Source organism: Globicephala melas, chromosome 13 (genome assembly GCF_963455315.2).
Source record: "Globicephala melas chromosome 13, mGloMel1.2, whole genome shotgun sequence".
In the NCBI taxonomy this organism is placed as follows: Eukaryota; Metazoa; Chordata; class Mammalia; order Artiodactyla; family Delphinidae; genus Globicephala; species Globicephala melas.
Genome location: NC_083326.1, coordinates 88,470,192 through 88,484,583, shown reverse-complemented (window position 1 = coordinate 88,484,583; position 14,392 = coordinate 88,470,192).

The window sequence follows — 14,392 nt, the reverse complement described above, 5'->3', positions numbered from 1 at the left end:
TATACAGTAACACCCACAGTGGACATCATTGAAAACTTTTATTTATCAGAAACAAAGTCAGCATAACTGGCCAAATTAATTGCCTTAACTCTAGCTTGTCAGCTAGCTAAAGGCCAGGATAACAAATATCTATACTGACAGTCGCTATACTTTTGAAGTGGCACGCAACTTTGGAACGCTGTAAAAACAATGATGTTTTTAACCTCCTCAGCACAACTTATAAATTTAAAAACAAAACAAAACAGGTTACAGATATACAGCTGCCAGAACAGTTAGCAATTATTGAAACAATAGGGCATTCCAAATCTGACACCATGGAAGCTAAAAGAAATCAGCTTGCTAATGCCGTGGCCGAACAGGCAGCCTTAAATATTCTTCCTGTCCAGTCTTGAGACTGTCCACTGCTCTCCATTAACCTTGCTAACCCTATAAAAGATTTCTTTCTACAGGCTCAAGAGGTCCCCACTAAAAAGAGACACAGATACAGCAACAAAAGGGGGAATTTTGATCCAACCGCACAAATATGGCTTAGACCTGATAAAACAAAACTTAGCGTGTCTGTTGAAGCCCAATTGCCATGACTCCAGCAGGTACTTCTTTAACACACTGGGCATCTAAGAAAATGGTTTTAGGAGGAAAACAATATTTTGGAAATTTGCACCCATTTTGGTTCGAAGGAAATCTGTTACGTTATTGACAGGGTCTTGTTGAGACACTTCAAAAAAAATGGTGACTACTTTTACAGTGAGCTCCCAGGAGATGAAAAGGATGATGGATTACAACCTAGAGATTTTGTTTATTGGAAAGGACACAAATAAAAGATTATTTACACACATAATGGAGAGAAACTTATCAGCTATTACTAATTTATGTGCAGCCGAACTGAAAGACATCAGTTCATGGATTCACATGGCTCGTTTGAAAAGGGTCCTCCACCTGAATGGGCTTTGACCCCTGTTTCTAGCACCCAGCTTCAGCTAGGCCAAGCGTCTCCAAGCTGGGAGAAGCAGATGACAACAGTAACGGACCGCTGACCCACGAGTCCCCAGGATGTATGAATGTTACAGAGCCCTCCGCAGTGGAGCAAAGAATCAATGTCCCCTTTCCCAAGCGTGGAGGGCGAGGTGAATTTGCACCCATGTGATTCAGGCCCTCGCCCGGTGGGTGCCTCTCCGCTCAGAGGTAGCCGCCTCCCTGGGGATCCAATTCAGCTCATTGTGAAAGTTTCTGGGGAACAGAATTGCCAGAGAGAGTCAGAGAAGAAAAGTTGTCCAAATATCTCAGCTGCTTTTAAGAATTCTTGTCACGCCATTCAAGATGACATTCTGTCTGGGCCAAATAGCTTGCTGTCCTCGAAGAAAAATTAAATTTTAAACATGAACGGTGGAGTTAAGTGATGATGCAGGGCGAGTAATGAAATCCACAAGGAGAGGAGAGCAGAGCTCACGTCGCCTTCAGCCCAAACTGCAGAATAATTGCTTCTGTTGGAGCAATGGCTTCGATCTCACCATCAGCTCAGCTCTGCCCCGCGCCCTGGAAGGAACTCAGAATCAGCTCTGGGATTGGAATTTTGAGAAACTTTGCTCCCCTCACTTTAGGGAGCCTTAGTATTGATACAAAGAAGACAACAGATCTGATAGAAGGAGAAGTAAGTGCCGTCTTCAGAACTTACTTCGATTTTAAAAACTTGTATTAAGTGTTTAATGGAAGTTCACCCAAAACCAAAGTGAGAGAGGGTTTTTTTTTCTCTGCGCATCAGAAACATCGAGAAGTCACAGAAGAAAATGTTGGTACGGTTGAGTCCCAAGAGCCTTTTTGCCAGAGCCGACTTGAGTTGGGGCTTTGTCCTGGCAGAGCGGGCAGTGGCCTTCCACCATCAGGAGAAGGTGAGTCCTCGCAGCGCCAGGGCGCCCACACCACACGGTGGTCTCCTTGCTTCCGCCCCCTCCCCCATTTTGTGATTTCCAGAAGAGTGAGACCTCAGGAACGAGAAAGCAAATTTCCAGCACCACTGACGCGAATACAAAACCCCTTAGCTCCGACAACAGCTCTCACTTCTCTTTGCCCCTCTCCCACCCCAATGGGATTGTTGAAGGCTCAAAGGCACAAAACAACAACAAAATCACCGTAATCTCCAGGGTTGGTGTTTTAATGTTTTCTGTTATTTTCTTAGCGCTTTACATACCTAAGATTTTCCACCTTTTTCCATAAGGATTTTACCCCAGGTTTCCAGACAGAAGCATGCAAAGTGGTAGGTCTTTTCTGCTGGAAGTGACACTGTTGGAAATACTATCAAGTTCCCTTCCCTCTGGGTCAAGGTCTGACTCAGAAGGACATCTGTGTGTCTGATGACAGCGCCCAGATGGACACACTGACACTGTTGTGTGACCCAAGGACGCGGCCCTGAAGCTGGGCCTTTGCGCCCTCATTTACCAATTGCAACTGTTCACCAACTTTTAAAAACTGTTTTCCCCTCGGCAAATTATTCCATCATCTTCTCTCAAATGTGGTGTTACATCCCAGTTTCACCCTGGGGTATAGCACTCCTGGGTTCTGTAATCGCAGTGGGGTCTTTAGGACACATTTGGGTCAGAGGGTGCCTGAGCCTGGCTCACTCTATGGAGTTAAGAAGAGGTTATTTGTACCAAATCTGCTGACAATGACTGGTGCCCTGTCTTGGGTCTTTACTGTTTTGAACTTCCTTTACATTTGTTTTCTTTAAGACATGTCAGTGGGTCAGTTGCACGAAGATTAGCTGTCCCCTGAGAGTCTTTCCAATGCTAAGAATCTGTGATAATATTTACTATTAAACAGGCTTGTGGGCAACCGTGGTGAATGGGGAGGTGTTCTATGAAACGTAAAAATACAAATGGAGGTGGGAGATGAACAATTCAACCATCATTGGGCCTTGTCCCTTCAGGTAGCGTGGAAGTTCCTCAGGGAACATCACTTGTGGCATTAGGTCACATTTTCCAATGTACGTTCAGTACAGGAAGCGTCGAATCTTACTTTTCACACCCTGGCCAGTCAATGTGGGCATCCAAGGATCGCACCAGGTTGGAGATGGTCTTCAAGGGATCTCCAGCTGTTTGCAGAAGCATCTTCTTCTTCCCCATCCACATTGTATCTTTCCTTCCTCACCCACGTGGTTCATGTTACCCACCTTCGAGTTCTGGTGTGTGTGTGTGTGTGTGTGTGTGTGTGTGTGTGTGTGTGTGTGTGTGTGTGTGTGTGTGTGTGTGTGTGTGTGTGTGTGTGTGTGTGTGTGTGTGTGTGTGTGTGTGTGTGTGTGTGTGTGTGTGTGTGTGTGTGTGTGTGTGTGGTGCTGCAGAGTCCAGGAATGGCGAACGGTGAATCACGTCATGTTACAGCATCTGTGCCAGGCAGTATGGAGGGTACCACGAACTCCCCAACCATCAGGTCTTTAAGTTTTTTGAGGGGAGGGGCTGACTGTCGTTTATGCTGCCTGGACTACCAGGTTATTATGCTTTCTCTCAATACCAGTAGCTTGTTTTGTTGATGTTTGTTACTTTTCCATTTAGCAAAAGTCTCTGTAGGGTAATTTGTTACGGCGTTTTCATATGCCCAGATGTCCTGACGTTTTTGTTTTCCTATAAAATTCACTGGGTGAAAACTATCAAGGGAGAAAGAATCTATTAGATACATTCAGCAAAGATCATTAAATTAGATGAACACAATTTCGAAGGTTCTCAATTAGTAGCATTGCAGTCCTAATGCAGATTTTCCCCTGAATTCATGTCTGAGATGGGTTATTTCTAATTAAAAGACCATTGGGATGGGGGGATTTTATTTCCCTTCAGTGGCATAGGATATAGGTTTTGTTTTAATTGTTTCACAGAGATTCAGTTAAAGGGACAAATGACACAGAAATAAAAACAGATTAGAGACATTTGTTTTTGCCATGTGACCATTTTAAGCAGTGCTGGGAATAAACAGTTTTAAATCTACTTAATTTAGAATTAAACACATGCCTTATATTTAACGTTTATTGCCTCATTGTAATTTCGGTGTTGTTTCTAAGAAACCACACATAATTTATGATGAAATGCAACGCCGTGTGTGATTTATTTTTTACGCCCACTTTTGAGTATCTCCTCATGTACCCAAATACTTCCTCACTACTATTTTGTATTTGGTGTAGAGAAGGCGTTGGTTAATGCAGAAACAATATTAGGGCAATTTCCGTGGTAGGTAGTGCAGGTGTTTTCCTTTAGGAACGTCTGCATTTAAAAGTTTTGGATGGGGAATTTCTTGGTGGTCCAGTGGTTAAGACTCCACGCTTCCAGTGCAGGGGGCCCGGGTTTGATCCCTGGTCGGGGAACTGGATCCCACAAGCTGCGTGGCGTGGCCAAACAAACAAACAAAAATCAAAAGTTTTGGATGAACTGAGCAGGGGTCCCCAGGTTCTGGCACGTGGATTGGGGGGCTTTGCCATGAATGGAAACACATATTTCAATGACTGGCCTCCAAGGGGAAGTCAGAACTGTCACAGTCTCATTCAACCTGCAAAAAGTGTCCCCATTGCCAAGGGACAAGGTGGAGATTACATGGTCTGTGATCACAAAGACCCAGCAGGAAGATGCCCGCAGCCAGTGTCCTTTCTGAGGAGGGTTAGCACAGCTAATTAATACATCATCTGAAGCCTAATAATTGTCCTGTTGCCTCGAAAAGCAGCAGCTGACGTCAGGGGTGAGGGTAGGTGAGACAGGCCGCGAGGTCCTGGCAGGAGGGCGGTCCCGAGCCTCCGCGCTCGGTGTGGGCAGCGCCGGTCTCCCGCCAGGAGGGGTGGGTGGGGAGCCAGTTATGCAGGTACCTCTGATGACGAAGGACTCCGACTTGGGGCCCGTCAGGCGGCGGCTCTGGCGACTCGGCTGCAGGGACTTGCGTGTGGGCCTTAAGGCGCTGTGGTCACGCGAACAGCACTAGGAAGGAAATGGCTCTGTCTCCCCTTGACTGACGGGCAGGGCACGAGGCATAAAAAGACAATTGTGTAATGTTGCTGATGGAGGTCCTTTCTGTCAGGATCCGTGAGCGGTGAACTTCTGATGGTCAGTTTCAGAAATTAACCCTGTGCCTTGTGGGACCACAGTGAGAAATGAATGTCCCGGCTGTTTCTAAGGCTTGAAGACACCCGTGGGCAATGCTGGGATCTGGTCCATCGGAACGGGGTGGCCGTAAGGAGGACTCTGCTCGCTCTGAGTTGTCTCGGATGCCCAGGGTCTAGAACAGGACCCCTGTCTCCAGGGCACAGCCAAGAACACAGGGCTCCCAGCCCCCAGTCCCCCCAGCCTGCAGACTGTGGACTCGCTTCCCAGGAGGAGCGGCCTTCAGACTTCTCATCCCGCCCCCCAGCTACCTGTTTCAGAGGCTAAGCCCCTGCTTGTAGAACCGAGGCTCCCCTTGGGGGCGCCACCATGAGGATCCCGGGGCCCTGATCGCCTCCCCCCCACTGTGAGGTGGTGTCTTCACAGCAGCAGGGCAAGCCCCGGGGGCTGCAGCCGCTCCCTCCACATTCCACGTGTGCTCCCCTGCTAAGGCAGGGCCGCCGCGCAGAGGAGAGCTTGCCGTGGTCCCAGCGTCCAGCTCCAGAGCTGAGACTCAGAGATGATGCCCAGGAGAGGGTACGGGGGCTCCAAATCTCTTCTGAAAGGAACGGACTCATTTGCAACAGAGCACGGGGGAGGGGAGGCCCGAGGATGCTCTCAAGAACAGGTGGCAGCGAAAGGTGATTCTGTAGAGGTTGGTAGCTGCGTGGAGACAAGCTGTAGGCGGTGCTTCACTGGGCCGGTTCTCAGCACAGGAGCATCAGGGTGGGCTGGGAAGACGCCCCGAGAGGCCTGCTCCAGGGGGAAGCAGCCTGCACGCCGTCCACTGGAGTGCGTCTGCGAAAAGGCAGCACGGGGCCTGGCGCCCAGGTGTGTACCGTGAGGATGTGAGCTCAGGAAGGACGGAGGGGACCTCCTGGCTGGGAAGCAATGAAGATGCCATTGCGTCAGTTTCACTCGTTAGACAATAATTCTGGGTTTCAGTTGCTGTGACCAGCCAAAGTCCTGGTGTCCTGAGTTGTCTGGGTGTTGGGGTCTAAATGAGCTGCTGTTGCGGCAGCTCTAGGTGTGTGAGGCCCAGCAGACGGAGACCCAGAGTCTGTCTGCTCCTCCCCCGGTCTGGGGCAGGGACGTGCGGTGGCCCAAGGGGTGGATAAGGGCTCTTCTGTATCCCAGTCAGGAGGCCTTTGCAGTCCAGGCCCAGGGGTATGTGGGGTGAAGCCCAGCTTGCATTCAGCCCCCTGGCCGTGGGCTCTGACCAGGGCTGCACCCACAGAGGGTCCTTTGTGCTAATTCATCAGCCCAGCAGGGGCCGCCTGCTACTTCTGCCCCAGATGGGCCCAGGTGGGTGGAGGTGGCCCTGGCTCTGCTGTCCTGCCTCTGTCCCCCTCTGCATCGCTACATGACCCCCATATTGCATTTCTGCACACGACTCTTACATGTCCCTCCGCTGTGCCCACCCAGTGGTCTGCCAGCCCTAGAGGACCCCGGAGCCCATGTTCCTGAGCAAGACAGGGGGAACCTGGGGTACTGTCAGGACCCCGGGCCATCCTGTGAGGTGGGATCCCCGCCGGGATGGAATGGTGTCGGGGTCCAGCCACTTCCCTCCCCCCCCACTCCGACTCCCTCCTGTCAGCGTCTTGAATATGATACTTTCCCAAATTAACTTACTTTGCCAGAGGTGCTTCTCTGAAAAGCCAATTTCTCTAATTGCTCATTTGGGGATCTGATCTGATACTCCACCAACAGGGGCCTGCGGCTAAGGTGTTGGCAGAAATTAAAATGTCTACATCTCTAGATCCTATCCACACACACTCAGACACACACACACCAAGTGTCTATGCTCCTGCTGCCTGGCCAGTAGTTCTCATTTCCTGTTAGTTTCCTGCTGTCAGAATCCTTTCAGGTTTTCCTCTCCCTGCCTGGGTTCAGTGGAGCCACGCCAGTCTGAGGAATAACATTCTCCTTACATTCAGGGCCACGCGGCGGATCCACGTTGTGCTAATGACACAGAGGCCGCGTGCCACAGGGCAGGCGTGTGACAGCCCCCAGTGGGGCTGGAGGTGGGTGGCTGCCACAGCCCCCAGGTGATGATGGTTCTATGGGATATGGGTCCAGCGTTGCTAGATGTCTCAGCATGTCGAGAGCCCCCAGGAAGCCACACTGTCAGTGAGACTCCCTGGTTCACACTGGGCTCTGCACTGGTGTTTCTCCGCCTGATTATGGGGAGAGAGCAGTGAGTGGCAGCTTGAAGTGAGATCTTAGTTCCCTGAATGGGGATCAAACCCTGGTTGTCCTGGTGAGACCTAACCACTAGACCACGAGGACCAGTGACTAGGGTCTGGGCCCGAGCTCTCGTGTGCTTTGAAAAAGAAGGAACTTGACAAAGAGACGGAAGGTAGAGAGGAAAGTGAGGTGTTCATTAGAGAAGCAGAGTACTTGCGGACAGACGCATGGGTGAGCTCAGAGAGCGTCGCGCCTTTGGGAAGTTTAATCATTTACAAGGGGGCAGTCTTCCGCGTCTTTGTTTTCCTCTGGCCAGTCGTCTTGCTTTCACCCCACAGCTGATTGGTCTCAGGGCCCTACCCTATGCGCATGTGCATCCTTTAGCCAAGATGGATTTCAGCGCGAGGGGCTTTGGGAAGATAGCAAGACTGATTACGGTCTGGCATCCCCTCCCTCTATGATCCCCAGGGAACCTTTCTGTGCATGTGAAGTCAAAGTCTCCCTGACCCCAAGGATGAGAAACATGTCACCTCTTAATCTATTACCCAGGCAGGGTTTAGCCCCTCTCTGGCCTGGCCATAACTGTTATCTGAGTGTCTGCTGGAGACAAAGCCCAGCTCTTACCCTGTTGTAATTTCCATCTTGAAGTATAGACAGGAGGCTGGCTGTAAATGTCTAACCTGGAGCCCCTCTATCTCCTGCCTCACACGCTCCACCCTCCACCCCTCTCTGACCTCTGCCCAGAGGCTGCTAGGGCGGCTGCAGTGACAGTAAGTGCCTGATAGGGGTCAGACGTGCATGTGCTGCCGACCGATGACCCAAAGCTGTGAGTGTGACTGAGGCCCCTCGGGAGGGACCAGGCAGGGAAGAGGAGGCAGGCCCTGGGCCCTGGGGACAAGGGCATGGCTCTGCCCAGCTCGCCCCCCAGGCCTGAGCCTGCAGGTGCTCCAGGCATACAACCAACACGGCCTCTGCCCAGCGATGTCCCACACTCACGCACACGAAGGGGACAGCTGGCTTTGCTGCTCCTGCAGGCGAAGGAGCCGTGGACACCTGAGTGCCACCTGAATACCACCCGAGCGAGGCCAGTTAGACACGTCTGCGCTGCCCGGAATGTGCAGCCACGTGGAGCCTTCCTGAGGCCTGTCTCTGACCTCACTGCTCCTGGGTGCTGTCTCTGAGGTCCTTGTCACTTCAGGGTGGGCACAGGCCAAGAACAACATCACCAGGAAGGTTCTGCAGAACCTCGGGCCCCTAGACCTGCTGGATCAGAACATGCATTTTGAAAACATCCCGGTGATTCCCACAAAAAGTAAAGCCAGAGTTAGCGCCACCCTAGCTGTCGCCAGGAGCCCCGTCCCCTCCTGAGACCTCAGCGCGGCCTTGAGCGTCTCCAGCTCCGAGTCTCTCAGGATGCAGTGGGAACACCTGGCTGGGGGCACAGACTGATGCCACCCGCTGGTCCTCCGGAGCACCCACTGAGGAGGTAGTAACGGGACACGGAACAGGTGTTAACCCAGCAGGCAGGGCAAGGAGAGGTCATAACTGGAAGCTCCCGGGAAATGGTACCTGACCATCAACGCCATGGAACCCACCCTGGGGAGGTGGGAGCGCTCTTCCTGCCCTTAGACTCTGGCCAGGCCACGAAGAAAGCCCCACGGGCTCTGGCATCAGGGATTTCCCTAGAAAATGCTCCAACGAGCCCCAAAGGCCACACACGACAGCACACAGCTTCCCGCGAGCTTTTCCCTCCTGCAGTTGGACATACGAGCCCAACAGACAGAGAAAAATGTGCAACATGGAAGTGGAGACTAAAAATAAATAAATGGGAGGGAAACATGGTGTTTATGGAGAGAGAAGACAATTTCAAACCCACAACTAGTAACTAACATCCTCGGGGAGATAAAAGAAGACACTACACCCATTTAAAAAGAAAAGGATTTTATTAAAAAGAGCATTAAAAATGGGATTGAAAAGGCAAAAGCCATAAAAATACTGGACTACGAAGTAAAGGAAATGTTCCTGGGAAAGAACAGAAAAGACAAGATGGGGGCAGGAGAGGAGGACCAGTGCAGAGTGTCTCCAACCATCCCTGACCACAAAGCCCAGGCTGAGCCTCTCGCCCGCCCTCGGCGTCACCCACGTGCCCGCCCCTCCTCCGGTGTGTGGTGGGTCTCTCAGGAAGTAAGTTAGGCTTGGACCCATTGGTTACCTCGGGGAGCCCCGTTCACTGCTGAGCCAGGACACAGAAGGCGATAACTTTCTATTTTCTGAGTATTTCATTTATCCTCAAGTTGGAAACCATCTTGCTTATTCATTTCCTTTATTATCAGAAATTAAACCCCACGTTCTCCAGCAGTTGACCAAACCTCACCTCCAGACATCCCAGCCCCCGCTACTCTGTGCTCTCACTTCCCCAGGGGCTCCCACGGATCCTCTGTCCTGTCCCGTCTGGGCTGAGTACCCTCTGTGCCCACAGCCCATTTGCCCTCCAGGCTGCCCCTGCCCCACCATTCTGGCCAGGTCCTTCCTCTCTGTCCCTTGACGGACCTTCCACGTAGATCACGGTGTCCCTGGAGCCCCAGGGGCCTCGGGACACCCTTTTCCATCTCCCTGGGGACTCCCCTCACCCTGCTGGATGTTTTGCTCCTGGAACACCTCCCTCCCACATCAGAACTGCTGACACCCCAGGGCCCACGGGGTCTGCGTCTCAGGGACACACTGAGACTCTGGACCCTCTACAGGTCCACTCCTTTGGGACAAGGAAGCGCGGCTGCCCTTGTTCTGCCTGCCTGGGCCCAGAGTGCTGAATCCATCCTCCAGCAGTCCCAGGTCTGGGAGCCAGGGACGATTTGGTGTGGAAAGCGGAGTGTCTTCTGCTGGCCTCTCTGAGTCTCCTGGGAGACGCTGCCCAGTGAAATCCTGTGGCCGGTGCCGTGGCCTGAGCCTGCGGGCTGAGCCAGGGGAGGGAACGCGGCTGTTTCGTGATTTCTGTGTGGCAGATAAGTACAGGAAAAGTCCCTTAGCATAATTTAGTGGGAGAACTCCAAGTCAGCCACTGGATTTCAGTAAGGTTCCCCTAACTGATAGGAAATGTCTTCCAGCTCTTATTCTCAAAGCTGTCCTCAGAGGGGGGGATCCACTGGGCTTCAAATCCAGCAACAGCGGGGAGAGAGAGAGAGAGAGAGAGAGAGAGAGAGAGAGGGAGAGAGGAAGAGAGGGAGAGAGGGAGAGAGGGAGAGAGGGAGAGAGGGAGAGAGGGAGAGAGGGAGAGAGGGAGAGAGGGAGGAAGACAGGGAGAGAGGGAGACAGGGAGACAGGGAGAGAGAGAGAGAGAGAGAGAGAGAGAGGTGTTTTCTGCTTCTCTCCTCCTTCCACACCTTCCAGACTCACCCTGATCTTACCTTACACATTCGGCTTCTCCTCACCCATCAAATGAGCAAACCCACCGACGATCAAGGTTTTAATGAAAATTGTTCTTTCCTGGAGCATCGCTGGTAGGCAAATGAATGGAGCCAATAAAAATCTCCTTCTTCCTGGTACTGATGGATTACTCCCTCCGGCCCCCAGCGCCTGGAGAGAACGGCACGCTGACTGCACCCGCTCTCGCCCTAAAGCTCCGCATTAAGAGAAGCTGTTTATCACCGAGTAGTTGGCCCAGCTCCTGGCGGGTCTTCTCATGAGCATCAGTGGTGCGCGAGGACGGTGAGGGGGGAGGTGCGGTTCCCCAGAATGGACTGTGCCCTCGGGTCCCTCTTTCCACCCGGAATAATGAAATGTTGACTCAAACCTGCATCGTGTGCGGGGTCTGTCCTCCTGATCTACCAGTTTCCCAATAGCTGGGAACCAGAATGTACCATATCCTTGCATTATCCAGGGGGTCCACGACTGGAATCCTGAGCTGTTCATTTCCGGAGGACACAGCCCCATCCAAGGCCCCGTGGGTGCTGGACCTGTCTCGGGACCAATAACCGAGACTCCCATTGCCCAACTTGCGCAAAGCAAACTTGAGTTCCGTCCCATCTCCTCTTAGCCTTCCCCATCAGGGAAGTGCGTCCGACATCCACTCTGCTGCTCCGGGCGTCCCCGGGACTCCAGTCCAGTTGGGCATCCTGCCTTCCCCACGCCCGGAACGTGGCCTCCGTCAGCACACGGTCCTGGCCTCTCGTTCACTGCGGCTCCTCCACGCCTAGTGCGGGACCTGCACAGAGCAGGTGCTCAGTGAGTGTTTCCGGATGAATGAATGAACCCTCTGGTTACCAACCACCCGGCTCCTCTCTGGAATCCCGTAGGGAGGGCCTGTGGGTCAGTGTTGCTGGAGTCTCACAAGCAGGCTTCGGGTGCCCAGCTTGTCCTGTGCACCCCTCACAGCAGTGTCCTTTTCCCCCAATGCCTCCGACTTGCTGGGAGGCAGATGTCTGGCTGCTATGAATATTCGATGGGCCCGGCTGTGCAGGAGAAACTCTAAAAGCCGTCCATAATTAACCGCGAGCACGGCAGCCGCTGGCACTCAGAGCAGCCTCCTGCGCAGTCAGCAGCCTCTCGAGGGTGGAGAGGCCGCGGGGGCTCATGCTGCGTCACGCACGCAGGGCCCAGTGGCCCGAAAAGCCTTTCAGCTGTGCTGTCGGTGAGGCCTCGGCAGCCTCTGGCGCCCCCGGGTTCTCAGACGCTGTCACTCTCAGACCACCTGCTCTGCCCTGCTGGCATCACCGCCTGGTCCAACCATCAGACTCCCTCACACTCCCTCAGGTGGCTCTTGGATTCCCCGTTTCCCGTGGGGCCCACACTGACACCCCGTCTTCCCACTGGAGCATGGATACCGCGAGCACCAGCCTGGTTGCCCCAGTCACTATGTCCCCGGCACTGATGAATTAGATGCAGGAAGGAAGGAAGGAAGGAAGGAAGGGAGGAAGGAAGGAAGGAAGGAAGGAAGGAAGGAAGGAAGGGAGGAAGGAAGGGAGGAAAGAAGGGAGGAAGGGAAGAAGCACGTCTCCTGCACGGACCCCCCAGCTCTTCCTACAGCACTGGTCCTCACACGTTAGAGACACGTGAACAACTGGGGAGCTTGTTAAAATGCGAGTGCCTGGGTCTCTCCCCCCATATTCTGATCCGGGAGCCTGGGCTGGGGCCCAGGAAGGTGCACTATTCTCAAGGCCTTTAGGAAGCTTCTATTCTCAGGTGCGGTCCCCACAAATGCAGCCTCTCGAGGAAGACGGTCTTCCCAGAGACCAGCGTGGGCAAAGCAGAAGAGCGGCGTCCCTCCGGCTCCTCCAGGGCTGGGCTCCTGGGCACCCCCAGGAGCTGCGCTCCACTCTCCCCACCCTCTGCTCAGGATGATGCTGGAGAGCAGATAAGTGCAAACTTCTCCCAGACAGAGGCCCTCGTGATTTCCCGCCGGGAAGGAGATGCCCATTGGCGACGCTGTTTCCTCAGCAGCAGGGGGTCGGCAGGGCTGGACCTGACTCTGAGCCGCGGACGCCAGCAGGTGGCGCCTTGGACTCTTACCTCCCTTTGCTCTGGGTTCATTTAGTGCCGGCGTCCGTGCTCTACTGCCTGGTGCCCAGGGCGGAGGTGGGAGGAGCTGGCGTGAGAGCCCAAGCTCAGTGCCAGGCGAGCTCGTGGGCGGGGCCAGAGTGGGTGGAAGAGAGAACAGGGTGCTCGCCGACCGCAGGGGTGGCCGGGGCCGACTCTGCACCTCAGACACAGACCAGCACGCGTGCACACACACACATGCACATACACACATGCACACACAGGGGCATACACACGCACACATATATACATGTATACACGCAGGTGCACAAACAAACCTGTACACAAAACCACGCACACACATATACCACATGCATACACACCACATGCACACACACACATGCCCATACACAGGCACACATATATACACGTGCACACGCAGGTACACAAGCACACCTGTACACACACTGACACGCACACACGCACACACAGTGCGGGAAGCACCACCACCACCTCTCCATCTGCTTCATGCACTTGAAAAGGACTTTCTGTCCCCGAGTTGGTCCCCATCTGCCTCATTCTGCAAACCTCGCAGATCCAGGCCCCGCTGGGCCGGGACCGGCTCTGCTCCTCCAGAAGCAGCTGCCGCCGAACCTCCGGAGCCTCGGAGGTCACCGTCCCGAGAGCCTCCGGGGTCCTGCGCAGGGGGAGGGCTCCCGGGACCCTGGAGCCCAGGACTTCACACCTTTAAGACATTCCGGAGCCAGCTTCCCCCAAGATGGGAAGGTCTGCAGCCACAGGACATGTCCCCCATCGTGTCAGGAGACTGAGGGCTCAGGGGCATGTTCCAGAACCTTCTGGAGGAGCACGTGGGGGCAGCTGATGCTGGTGATGGAGCTGGACAGGCCTGAGAGGGACACGATGACCTAGAGGAGCTCTGGGGACACGGCGGCAGGTGGACAGCGCGCCCCGATTTGCTGTCCTTGAAGGCCTGGCCTGCTCAGAGCAATCATCGCTAGACCGCCCGTCCGCCCGCCGATCCATGGGTCCATCGATAGGCGATCGTGCGCACGAGCACCACCAGCCTGCGCGGCCGGGAAGCGGCGAGGGCGGCCCTCCTGCGACCCTGCGCACCGCGCCTGCCTCCAGGGCCCGGTCTGCGGGGGTCCTGGGAGGAGGGCAGGAAAGGGGCCCCTCCCGGGGTGCTGACACCACCGCGGGCTGTTATGGGCACCCGCAGGGTCGGCCTGAAACGGAAACCTCCGGAGCTGGACGCCCTGGCGCAAGGGCAGCGGCACGCGCAGGACACTGCTCGAGGGCCGCCGTCCTGCCCTGTTTCTCGCCTTCCCTTTTCTCCTCCCTGTAGGTTAGCAGCTGACAGACCCTGCGCCCCCGACAGGCCCTCACCTGGGAGGGGCCCGGGGGTAGGAGGGGCTGCTGGATAGCTGTGGGACCCCTGGGCGCTGGGCTCATCCTTGGGCCCGCTCACCCCGCCCCGTCTGTTCTGCCTCCTGGCCTGGCGCCCGGGAAGGGACCCCAGGTCCTTGGAGGCGGGGCTGCGGCTGCGGGAGGCGCGATGTTGAAAGGCCCTCCGGGAGCCACACAAGGCGGCCGTGTTTGGGACCAGC